The sequence below is a fragment of the Dromiciops gliroides genome, chromosome 3 (assembly GCF_019393635.1).
Source record: "Dromiciops gliroides isolate mDroGli1 chromosome 3, mDroGli1.pri, whole genome shotgun sequence".
NCBI lineage: Eukaryota > Metazoa > Chordata > Mammalia > Microbiotheria > Microbiotheriidae > Dromiciops > Dromiciops gliroides.
Window position 1 is genome coordinate 418,060,703 of NC_057863.1, and position 12,227 is coordinate 418,072,929.

At 37.9% G+C, this 12,227-nt stretch overlaps 1 pseudogene; it reads right to left on the reverse strand.

Moving 5' to 3' along the window:
- Positions 1 to 694: 694 nt before the first annotated feature.
- Positions 695 to 1,070, reverse strand: LOC122747737 (annotated as a pseudogene).
- Between the last annotated feature and the right edge of the window lie 11,157 nt (positions 1,071 to 12,227).

A 12,227-nucleotide genomic window follows, 5' to 3' on the forward strand; every position in this document is an offset into this window, starting at 1 on the left:
AGGAATTGACACAAATTTTAAAAGTAATATCTATTCCCCAATAGATAAATGATAGGAGAATATGAATAGGCAGTTCTAAAAAGAAAAAAAAATCATAAAACTTAAATAGTTATATAAAAGTTTGTTCAAACTCCCTTATAATAAGAATACAAATTAAAAACAACTCTAAAGCATGACCTTATACCTATTAAAGTGGCAAAGAGCTAGTGGCAATAAAATTTATTGTTACTGGAGATATAGGGGGAAAGGCGCTATTATATATTTAGTAGAGCTATAAATTTGTGCAATCTTCTGGCAAGTAATCTGACAAAAGACAGTAAAGATTACATTTGATCATATACTTTGACCCAGTGATCCTACTACTAGAACTATATATTAGGCATGTTATTAAAAGGGGGAAAAGCTACCTGTATACAAATATTCATAAAGGCTTTATATATAATCATGAAAAACTAGGAATAGCCACTATGTCCTGGGATTGTAAAGTGGAAAAATGAATGATTGATGGTATATGAATGTATTACCAAAAGAAACTTTTTTTTTTTTTTACCATTTATAAAGGGTGCTCTATTTGCAAAACATTCATTACGGGCTTTCTAAACATTATTTCGGCTAATGCTGCTATCACACGATCAATGGCGAGGGTCCTTTATAATCGAATCGGGGTCTGCCGGCACAGTTTACTCCCATTTCTTTAGACATCCGCAAACAGTATCTCCACCAGACTGGCTTTCACACATTCGGACTCCACCAGCTTCTGGGGCGTCCCGTACTTGAGCAGGGTCGGCACTGCAGTCAAATTTAGCTGCTTCTTGAAGTCATTTTTGGCATCTTTCCAATAGGGCCGGTCCCCGACCTGGCTGGCAGTAGATGAACACAGCGTCCTCGGGGATGTGTTTGAGGGCCTTCAGGACCACAGGCTCGCCCTCCACGCAGTCCGGGCCCCAGCCGCGGCCCTCGGCGTCCTTGTCGCCCGTGAAGTAGGCGAAGATGGTCTTGTTCCAGTACTGCTCCACCGCCTTGCAGAAGTCGCCGTAGCCTGACACGCGCACCTCCTCGTAGTGGGCCATGCCGGGCTCTGCAAACCTGGACTGTCTCTGGCCAGCCGGGGCGGGGCATCCACGTGGGGAGCGGGACGAAGAAACAATTAAAAAAAAAAGAATAGAAGATGGAAAAACATTGAAATGATACAGAAAGAAGAAGGCGTAATCAGAATAATAATATATAATTGACTATGCTTATATTTATATCTAATATATCTATGTACCTCTGTTTATCTATAGATATAGATAGTGAGCATCTGAGGAGGTATTTGAACTCAGGTCTATTTAGGTAGATGGATATCAATATCTATAGATAGAAAGAAGGATAAATATATAAACACATATAAACAACATATTCCAATAAACTACACAGAGGAAAAAGAGATTAGAAGCAGAAGCAAATAAAACATTTTTTTTTATTATTTACATATTCCTGTTTTAAACTAATCATAGTTTAGAATTTGTGGTTTTATATTTTTATTTCTTAACTTGTTTGCTTATATAAGTTGTTGTCTCATTCCACATAGCTCTTGATTCATAGGAACCACTGGGTTCAATGTAAAATAATTTAGGAACAAGGATACTTCAACTGACTTAAGTCCTCCTTTCCAACTTAGATGGAAATCTCTATAATCATTGAAACTTAATTTTGCACCTTTCTGTAATACTAAAAAAGGAATGTACATTTAAAAAATAAAACACTTAAATGAGCATAAAGCAATTAGCAAAAGAATAAGAAAATATATCTTGACAGCAATTCCCACATGAAATCAGATATTCCCAATTGTCACTAGAGTAATCTGGGAAAATTATCTCCACAACTCATAACTCTCAGATGGAGGAAGGTCATAGTCTCACTATCTCACTTTCTCTCTCTCCCTGGAAATGAAATGGGACATTTGCAGGTACTCTTGATCTTGAAGATTATTCTAATTACCTATAAACATCTTGTTCAGGAGTCCCAAGTCTTGCGATTCCTTCTGATCATGTTATAATAAATTTAGGATCGGAAGGACATTAGAGGTAGTATAGTCTATGTTTCCTCTTCTTGTTTTATGTGGGGTCAGGAATGTCAGGGCACTCTGGTTCCTGGACAGCACCATTTCAATCTTTCTCCACATGGCTATTCCACTTCTAGTCCAGAAATTGCTGTCACCACCACCATCTCTACCACTCATATACACACAGTAGCTCCTACACCCTAGATACACAGTTTTCTGGGGAGTAGAGTTCTGATGGGACCAGCATATGCCTTTCCACCATGTATTGGGAGTACAATTTGGTTGATGGTTACTATTTTTATAAGTTTTTAAAAAAGAATGGGCAAGTTTGACTAAGTAACTTTTTTGTGCTACAAAGAAGAGTCAAACCTTGGACACTAGAGTCCCCCCCCGCCCCAAAAAAAAGTTCTGAACAGAAGCTTTTAGTCTTAATTGGATTTTTTTTCCCTTGGATTCCAAATATCCCAGGTACATTTTCATATACTTAAGCCTCTTCCAAAAAGTCCCATGTTAAGTTTTAGTTTCCTCATCTGTAAAAAGCAGTCAGCACTAACCATGTCAAGAAAAAAAAATGTAGGTTTGATTTCATTTTCAAAACCCTTATTACTATGGTGTTTACTCAGGTCTTAATAGTATGATTAGATGAGATCACAGTATTGTAAATGAAATAAGGGGGACTCAACTTCTGCAAAAGTCCTACTCCAGAAACTGATTATAATACAAAGGTGACCCAGGGTTCTCAAAGACTAAGTGGGACAAAAAATCTGGTGGGTTCATCTATGTTTGAAAGATTTCAAGCACAGTCCTGGTGACAGACTATGAGTCTGCTGTCCAAGGACCATCCCAAAAAGATAACCAAAAGTATTACATTTCTAAGCCACCACAACCCATGAAATGGCTCTTTCAGATTCCACAGTGATGATGGTAGTGGGGAGGAAGATGTTAAGAATTACAATTTTTAGTCTGTCTACAAAATCATTTAATTATTGATACTTTTAGCTACCTTTCTTCAACTACCAATAAGGTGATATACTACTGATGGAACAAAACCATGTCAAAATTGACTTTCCCTCACAAGGGATACCAGAAGTAGTAAAAGAATAATAGCTGGGGGGCAGCTAGGTGGTGCAGTGGATAAAGCACCGGACCTGGATTCAGGAGTACCTGAGTTCAAATCTGACCTCAGACACTTGACACTTACTAGCTGTGTGACCCTGGGCAAGTCACTTAACCCCCATTGCCCCACAAAAACCCCAAAACCCAAAAACAAATAAACAAACAAAAAAGAATAATAGCTAAAATAGTAAGAAACAACTTTTGGTCATTTCATAGTTGGTGTCATAAAAAAGACCACCATGAAAATAGTTGCAAGGATAAAGAAATAGAGAAATTCCATGAAGAACTTGATGAAAATCTACAAAACTAAGTCACTATATACTTTGACATTTGGTGACTTCAGCACAAAAATGGGCACTGGGGAAGATTGTGAAAACTTGAAAAATTTGGTTCAAGATCATGAGATAAGAGAGTCTAGAGGTTTATTATGGACTACTCAGAAGTTTCATATTTGTATAGCATGAATACTTTCACTAAAATGAGTCAAAAGACTCATTTATTATTGTGAGTACCAAACAACATTCCAAAAATGTCACTTGACTTTATCTTAACAGATAGGAAAAGAATGAAGGTAAACAAGTAATAGGATTATAATTTTGAATTGGAAGGGGCCTGAGAACGTCTAGTCCAATCCCTTCATTTATAGATAAGGAAATTTAAATCCAAGGGTGTTAATTGACTTGCCCAAAGTCAATTAGTGCTTGAGGTGGAATTTGACTTCTGGGACTATCCTCTTTTTATTATACCAAGATAGATTTTATCAGTTATTTTAGAATTAGCTGTCTGCATGCAATCTAAACATTTACTCCCAAGGGTAAAGTCCACAGGAAATGCTAAATAATAAGAGTGATTAAAAAAGAAGATTGTTGTGCTTCGGTCTTTTCAGTTGTGTCTGAATCTTCATAACCCCATTTGGGGTTTTCTTGGCAAAGACACTGGAGTGGTTTGCTATTTCCTTCTGCAGCTCATTTTACAGATGAAGAAACTCAGGCAAACAGGGTTAAGTGACTTGCCCAGGGTCACACAACTAGTAAGGGACCGAGGCTAGATTTGAACTTGGGTCTTCCTTACTCCAGGCCTGGTACTCTAATCACTGGACCACGTGGGTGTCCTAAAAAAAGAAGATAGTATGCTTAATTTTAAAAGAGACAGTCATTGGGGGCAGCTAGGTGGCACAGTGGATGGAGCACTGCCCTTGAATTCAGGAGGACCTGAGTTCAAATCTGGCCTCAGACACTTGACACTAGCTGTGTGACCCTGGGCAAGTCACTTAACCCTCATTGCCCTGCAAAAAACCAAAAACAACAACAAAAAAAAGAAAAGATGCAGTCATACCCATTCAAATAAGCAATCAACTACAAAATGGAGTAGGATTTGGACAAAAGTAAAGACATCAATTCTAATTATCCTAATTTCTCAGAGAAATTTAGCTTATGTACAATGGTGACCATCATGAGATTTAAAAAAAAACAACCAATCTCAGCCAGAAAATGCTTGGTCTTTTCAGTATGGACATCACAGCCAAGGGTGATGCCTCTAACAAGCATAAAATAATTGGTCAAATTATCTGGAGAACATTTGTAGATAAAACTGGAAGGAGGACCACAATCTCAAAATAGAAGACCTGCCAATACTCTTATAATGATCTATTTTCATTGACAAAAATAATGGAGCCTTCATATTTGTCCTCTACCACAAATAGAAATAGGGGCCACTGAACTGGACATAAGGATCCTTGTGGGCCACAGATTGGCTTAGAAAACCCCAAATGTTTATGCATTTTTATTAATAAACCAACACATTAAAATCTAAAAGGAACTGTATTTTGATTTGGTTCACGCTACATTCAAGAGGGCTGTGGGCCACGTGTTTGACCCCTCTTCTCTACTACTACCTCTGTACCTAATGTACCATATAGATAGGTGGCAATTGCATTTAAGAAGATGAAGTCAAGAGAAACAGCTTGACTAGATCAAATACATACAGAAGATCACTGGATTATAAATTGAGAGCTAGAAGGGATCGTAGAGGTCCAAATTCCTCCACTTTACTGGTGAAAAAACTGAGGCCCACAGAGTTGAAGTGACTTGCCTAAGGTCACACAGGTATTTGGTGACAGAGGCAGAATTCAAACCCAGGTCCTCTGATTGATTCCAGATTCACTGTACTATGTTGTTTCTTTAAGGATAATAAAGTTGTAAGCACTCTCAAGGATTAATTTTAAGTTATCTCCTCCCAAAATCTAAAACATTAAAGACCACAATGGGTACTTTTGCCTCCCCCCAAAAAGGATGTGTGTGTGTGTGTGTGTGTGTGACTGAGAGAATGTTAGCAACTCCTGCCCCTCTATGTTTGCTTTGTTATCTCTAAATAATCTTTTGAGAATGTTCTATAGGAAATGAGCCCATTGGAGGTGGTATTTCCACAGGAACTCCATTACAGACCAGTTTCTGGGTGGCTTGTTGACAACATAGCTTACTTTGGTGGAATTTAGCTGTGACATCAGACATAGGAACGTTGCCCAGGGTCTAGAAGGACAGAGAGAGAGAATGAGAGAGAGAGACAGAGAGAGAGAGAGAGACAGAGAGGGAGGGAGAGGGAGAGGAGAGAGGGGAAAGTGATGACAGGTTCTGTCGCAGAAGTCAGAACTGTCTCCACTGTGCCCCTTTTTCTTTTTTCTTTTTTTAATTATAAAAGTATTTTATTATTTTCCAGTTACATGTAGAGATAGTTTTCAACATTTGTTTTCATAAGATTTCTAATTTCAAATTTTTCTCCCTTACTCCCCTCCCTCCCTACCTCCCCAAGACAGTAGGTAATCTGATATAGGTTATATATGTACAATAACATTAAACACATTTCTGCATTAGTCATGTTATAAGAGAAGAATCAGAGCAAAAAGGAAAAACCTCAAAAAAGAAAAACAACAGCACCCAAAGCAAGAGAAATAGTATGGTTCAATCTGCATCCATATTCCACAGTTCTTTTTTGTTTTTTTCTTCTTCTGGATTTGGAGAGCCTTTTTCATCACGAGTCCTTTGGAATTTTCTTGTACCATTGTATTGGTGAGAAGAATCAAGTCTATCACAGTTGATCAACACATAATGTTGATGATACTGTGTACAATATTCTTCTGGTTCTGCTCATCTCACTCATCATCAATTCATGAAAGTCCTTCCAGGTTTCTCTGAACTCCTCCTGCTCATCGTTTCTTACAGCACAATAGAATTCCATTACATTCATATACCACAACTTGTTCAGCCATTCCCCAATTGATGGGCAGCCCCTCAATTTCCAATTCCTTGCCACCACAAAAAGAGCAGCTATAAATATTTTTGTACATGTGGGTCATTTCCCCTTTTTTATGATCTCTTTGGGAAAAAGACCCAAAAGTTGTATTGCTGGGTCAAAGGGTATGCACAGCTTTATCGCCCTTTGGGCATAGTTCCAAACTGCTCTCCAGAAAGGTTGGATTAGTTCACAGCTCCACCAACAGTGCATTAGTGTTCCAATTTTTCCTCAGCTTCTCCAGCATTTATTTTTTTCCTCTTTTGTCATATTAGCCAATTTGATGGGTGTCAGGTGGTACCTCAGAGTTGTTTTAATTTGCATTTCTCTAATCAATAGTAATTTAGAGCATTTTTTCATATGGCAATAGATAGCTTTGATTTCTTCATCAGAAAACTGCCTGTTCATATCCTTTGACCATTTCTCAATTAGGGAATGACTTGGATTCTTATAAATTTGATTTAGTTCCTGATATATTTTAGAAATGAGGCCTTTATCAGAAGTATTTGTGCCCCTTTTTCTTGATGGATATAGAACCTGGAGGGGTCTCCTCTTCTCTAGTCTATGCTCTGGCAGCTTTGCTTCAATTCTCCTGAGTCAGGGTGTGCCCCACAGAGGCTGGTGGTAGGGGAATCGGGGATGGAAGGACAACTTATTAGGATCCTGATCCTGACCTCACATCTGTGAGAGAAACAGTGACTCTGGTGGAGGCCAGAACCCAGCTTGGCATTTGCCTGTTGTTGGAGAGACTGAACCTCCTGGGTGTGCAGTGAAGGGAGCATATAAGAATAGATTTAGAATGAGAAAGGTCTTTAGGGGCCATTGAATCCAACCCCAGTGTTTTCCAGCCCACTGCAAATTGTTCAAGGACCACTCTTAGGAACTCCTTGTAGGTCCCAAGCCAAGGTGGCTTTTGTTTTATCTCATTTGTAAGGGCAAGCTGCATGCTGGGCCACCCTCCATTTCATGGAGGAATACTGATGGTCATTTCCAGAAATGGCAAAAGACCTGTGATAACTAACTTTGGTCTAGCAAAACCAACGACTAGATTTGTTGTTTCTAGGAAGAGCAAAGGATCATGGTAGAATAGAATCATAGTATCACAGGACCATAGATTTAGAACTAGAACAGATCTCACATACATTAAGTCCAATGCTCTCCTTTTTTTTTTTTAGATGAGGAAACAGAGGCAGAGCAAGATTAAGTGACTTGCCCAGAGATCATAACCAGTGTGTATCTGAGGTGGGTTTTGAATCCAGTCCCACCTGACTCTTATGTTCAGGGCCCTGACTGCCCTATCTTGACCTACTTCCCTAGTTGCATTGTGTCAAGAATCAGGAAATGGGAGCAATTGTCAGCAAATGAAATTCCTGATTTCATCCACTTGCAATTTGAAAGGCTGAAGGGGTGGAAGACTAGATTCTTTCTTTTTTTTTTTTGCAGGGCAATGAGGGTTAAGTGACTTGCCCAGGGTCACACAGCTAGTAAGTGTCAAGTGTCTGAGGCTGGATTTGAACTCAGGTCCTCCTGAATCCAAGGCCAGTGCGCTATCCACTGTGCCACCTAGCTGCCCCAACCTTTTTTTTTTTTTTTTTGGCAGGGCAATGAGGGTTAAGTGACTTACCCAGGGTCACACAGCTGTTAAGTGTCAAGTGTCTGAGGCTGGATTTGAACTCAGGTCCTCCTGAATCCAGGGCCAGTGCTCTATCCATTGCACTATCTAGCTGCCCCCAGAAGACTAGATTCTAACATAATGCGTTTTTACTTTATGGAGTTAGAACTTGGAAATGATTAAACTATCACCCTGTATAATACATATGTTTATTATTTCTGAATTTTCCTATGACTTTATCTAACTTTATTAAAATATTTGCTTAAACAATGCCACTGAGGTAGTGAGAGACTAATCTGGAATGAATGGGAGGTTCTGTAAGTGGGGACAGAGTCATTAGTGCTACATAATAGATGACACATACACTTAAGTAAAAGGATGTATGTGATGATAGAGAGTAGAGCACTAAGTTATTGATGAGGCCTTATTTATTATGTGACTAATCTGTCATAAGCCTCTGTATGCATTGAGGTTCTAACACTGATGAAACCATGAAAAGGGAATGAAAAGGTTTTGGCAGACAATTTTCTACAAATCTTTTGGTCCACAAAACTGAGACAAATAAGGGATATAAGACTGACTTTGTGTGTGTGTGGGGGGGAGAATGAAGGTTAAATGACTTGCCCAGGGTCACACAGCTAGTAAGTGTCAAGTATCTTAGGTTGGATTTGAACTAAAGTCCTCCTGAATCCAGGGCCGGCGCTTTATCTGTTGTGCCACCTAGTTGCCCCTTGTTACTTTTTTATTTTACCTATTTTTTTGCTGCTTTTTAAAAAAAAAGTTTTTTGACTCATAACAATATGCAGTTCTGATGATTTTCCCCTAAATAAAGGGTCCCTGTCTCTACAATAAAAGTAAAAATTAATTAAGACTCTGGCAGATGCCACTAACCAGGTCACTTTAATCAATAACTACTTCAAATCAGACCTCAGACACTTGACACTTACTAGCTGTGTGACCCTGGGCAAGTCACTTAACCCCAATTGCCTCACCAAAATACCAAAAAACCCCACCAAAACCCCCCCAAAAAACCCTACTGAGCATTGACAAAGTGAGGTTTAAAGCAGGGAGACATGGTCGTATAAGCATAAGTCCTTTTTTTGCTTAATTTTTTCAATTATCAAACATTTATTTTTCGAGCTCCAGAAAGAAAGAAAGAAAGAAAAAGAAAGAAGGAAAGAAAACTAAAACTTTTTCAATAAATAAGCATGGTCAAGGAAAACAAATTTCTACATTGGCTGTGTCCAGACATGCATATCTCATTCTTTGTATTAGTCAATCACATCTCTCTCAGAAGGTTGGTGGCATTATTTACCAGTCCTGTAGAATCATGATTACTTATTACATTGATCTTTCGAAATTGTTCATTTTTTACAATATTAATGTCACAGTTTACATTGTCTGGCTAGTTCAGCTCATTTCACTCTGTATCAGTTTATACAAATCTTCTTAAGTTTCTCTGAAACCATCTCTTTCATCCTGCCTTATAGCACAATGATGTAACTTTACATTTATATACAATAATTTGTTCAACAATTCCCCAATTAATGTCTGCCTCTTTGGTTTTCAGTTCCTTGCTACTTAAAAAGGAGGTGCTAAAATGTTTTTTGTATATCTAAGAACTTTTCCTCTGTCTTTGATCTCTTTGGCATATAGACCTCCTATGGGATACAAAGTTGAATAACTTTTTGTCATGGTTTCAAATTGCCTTCCAGAATAGCTATACAATCTGCAGCTCCACTAACAGTGTATCAATATGTTTGTTTTCCCATGGCACCTCCAACATTTGTAATTTTCCCTTTTTTGGTCAACTTTGCTATTCTGAGTCAATTTGCATTTCTTTAATTATTAGTCATTTAGAACTTTTTTTTCTCAAATGGCTATAGATAGCTTGAATTTCTTCCTTAAAAAATGAAATGTCTTGTTCATAACTTTGGACCATATATCAATTGATGAATGGCTCTTCTTCATGCACATTTGAATCAGTTCCTTATACATTTTTAGAAATGAAAACTTTGTCAGAGAAACTTTCTACAAAGACTTTTTCCCAATTAACTATTTCCCTTCTAATCTTAGCTGCATTGTTTCTGTGCCATTTTTAAAATTTTGTGAGTTAAAGTTGTCCATTTTATTTTCTGTGATTCATTCCACCCATGTTTGGTCATGAACTCTAACTGTATCTATGAATCTGCAAGGTAATTTCTTCCTTGTTCCTCTCATTTGTTTATGATATGACCATAACAAGAGTGAAACCTTGGGTGTAAGTGTACTACTAGTTGGTTATATTCTATTAATAAATCCTGTAGTTATATAGGATAAAATTTCTTAACTTGAGGTCCATAGACTCATAGTAGTCTATAGATAGATTTCAGGAGGTCCATGAACTTGAAGGGGAAAAAATTCATTTTTATTTTCATTAAATTATCATTGAAGTTTAGCATTTCCTTCAATTATTAATTTTTTTAAAGTCATCATTCTGAAGAGTTTGTTTGGACTGCCAAAGTGGTCCATGAAATAAAGAAATTAAGAACCCCTGGATAAGGGTAGAGTCAGAAGTCCTATCTGTAGGTAGTAGAAGTTCTATTATCCAGCTAGTGGAGAGTCTTCAAGGATTTCTAGCCCACTGCAAATTATTCAAGGATTTCTACTTCTAAGAAGTCCTTACAGTCTAGGCCAAGGTTTCCTTTGTTTTATCCCATTTATAAAAGTCAGGTGCTTACTGAGCCACCCTTCTTTTATGGGATATAGACCCTTATTAAGGAATGTGCGTGGGCATCTCCCAGAGATGCCAAGAGATTTTTGAGGACCAACTTTGGTCAGAATGACCAACCAACAGATTTGTTGCTTCCAAGGGCAAGGCATCATGGTAGAATAATATTACTGGGTCATAGAAGAATAGATTTTGAATTAGAAGACACCTCAGAAGTCATCGAGTGCAAATGGGGCATAGAGTGGTTATAGAAAAGACTTACCTAGGGTCACATAGCAAGAGTCTAAGGCAGTAGCAGCACTCTACCTACTACTCTACCTAGCCTCTTTCTAGAACCTAAATCATGAATATATCTGTCCAGTTCTTAGCAGTGCTTGAAACAGAGTAGGCATTTAGCAAATGCTTGGTAACTTGATTTGACTTGACCCAACCTGATGGGTATTATTGTGTAGTATTTGACTACTTGTCTATTATCAGTTAGCTCTAAGTGAAATGTTCACTAAACCTACCTAAACTTATCTGGCAGTCTGCCAAGACTATTTCATTTATGGCCATTAAAAGTCCTAGGAAAATAATTGTAAAATTTTGAATAGACCCATATGTCCCACTCCTGGGGTGTCATGGCAGGGGCAAAGTAGGAATATTGCCCATCTAGTCTCACTGAGAAAAATGTATAGACATGAGGATAAGTGTAGGAGTTTATTGGAAACTGAGCTTCTTTTGAGGTGGGTATTTTATCAATCTAGAAGTAAGACTTCTGAGACTGGGTATAGATGTCTCATAGATCTAACTAGTAGATCAAATTGAGGGGGCACAGTCAAAATCATATGATTTTGAAGCTTTTGGTCTTCAATATGGTTCATCAGCATGTGTGGTCTATTGGGTATTCAAATTCTGCTTTCCATGACAGTATATTTATCCACAGATAGTGGTGACATGTATGGTGATACAGTATTGAATATATTAAAATAACATGTAGTGCTTATGCTATCAGATCATTTAAAGGTGCTTCAAGATTTTGTAGTCAATGTGGACAATGATGAGAGACCATATGCTTTCAAAATGGTGCTTTCATATATCAAACATGGTTTTGACTTTGTATAGCTCTTCTCCCATATTGTTTCATGTTTAACTCATGGGAAACATGCAAAAAAAAACTGGAAAGGGAGGAAGGCAGTGCACTTTTGAGAGGTTGATCGTTATGATATTCTTGGGTATACTGGACAAAGAACTAAATAAGCTAGTTCTTAAGACCAGAAAGTACTCCTTCCACCTCCAGTGACAAGTGAAAAACTCTGAGATATTGAAACAGCTCAATTAAAATGTGCTATCAGAGTGGAAGATATAAGGTTTTCCCTCCTCTCAAGGATCTTTTCATCTGTTATATCCTTGGAAAGGCCAATAAGAAGTAAATATCCTTTTCCCTCTTCTGGTGATGGATCTGACAGAAATTAAAA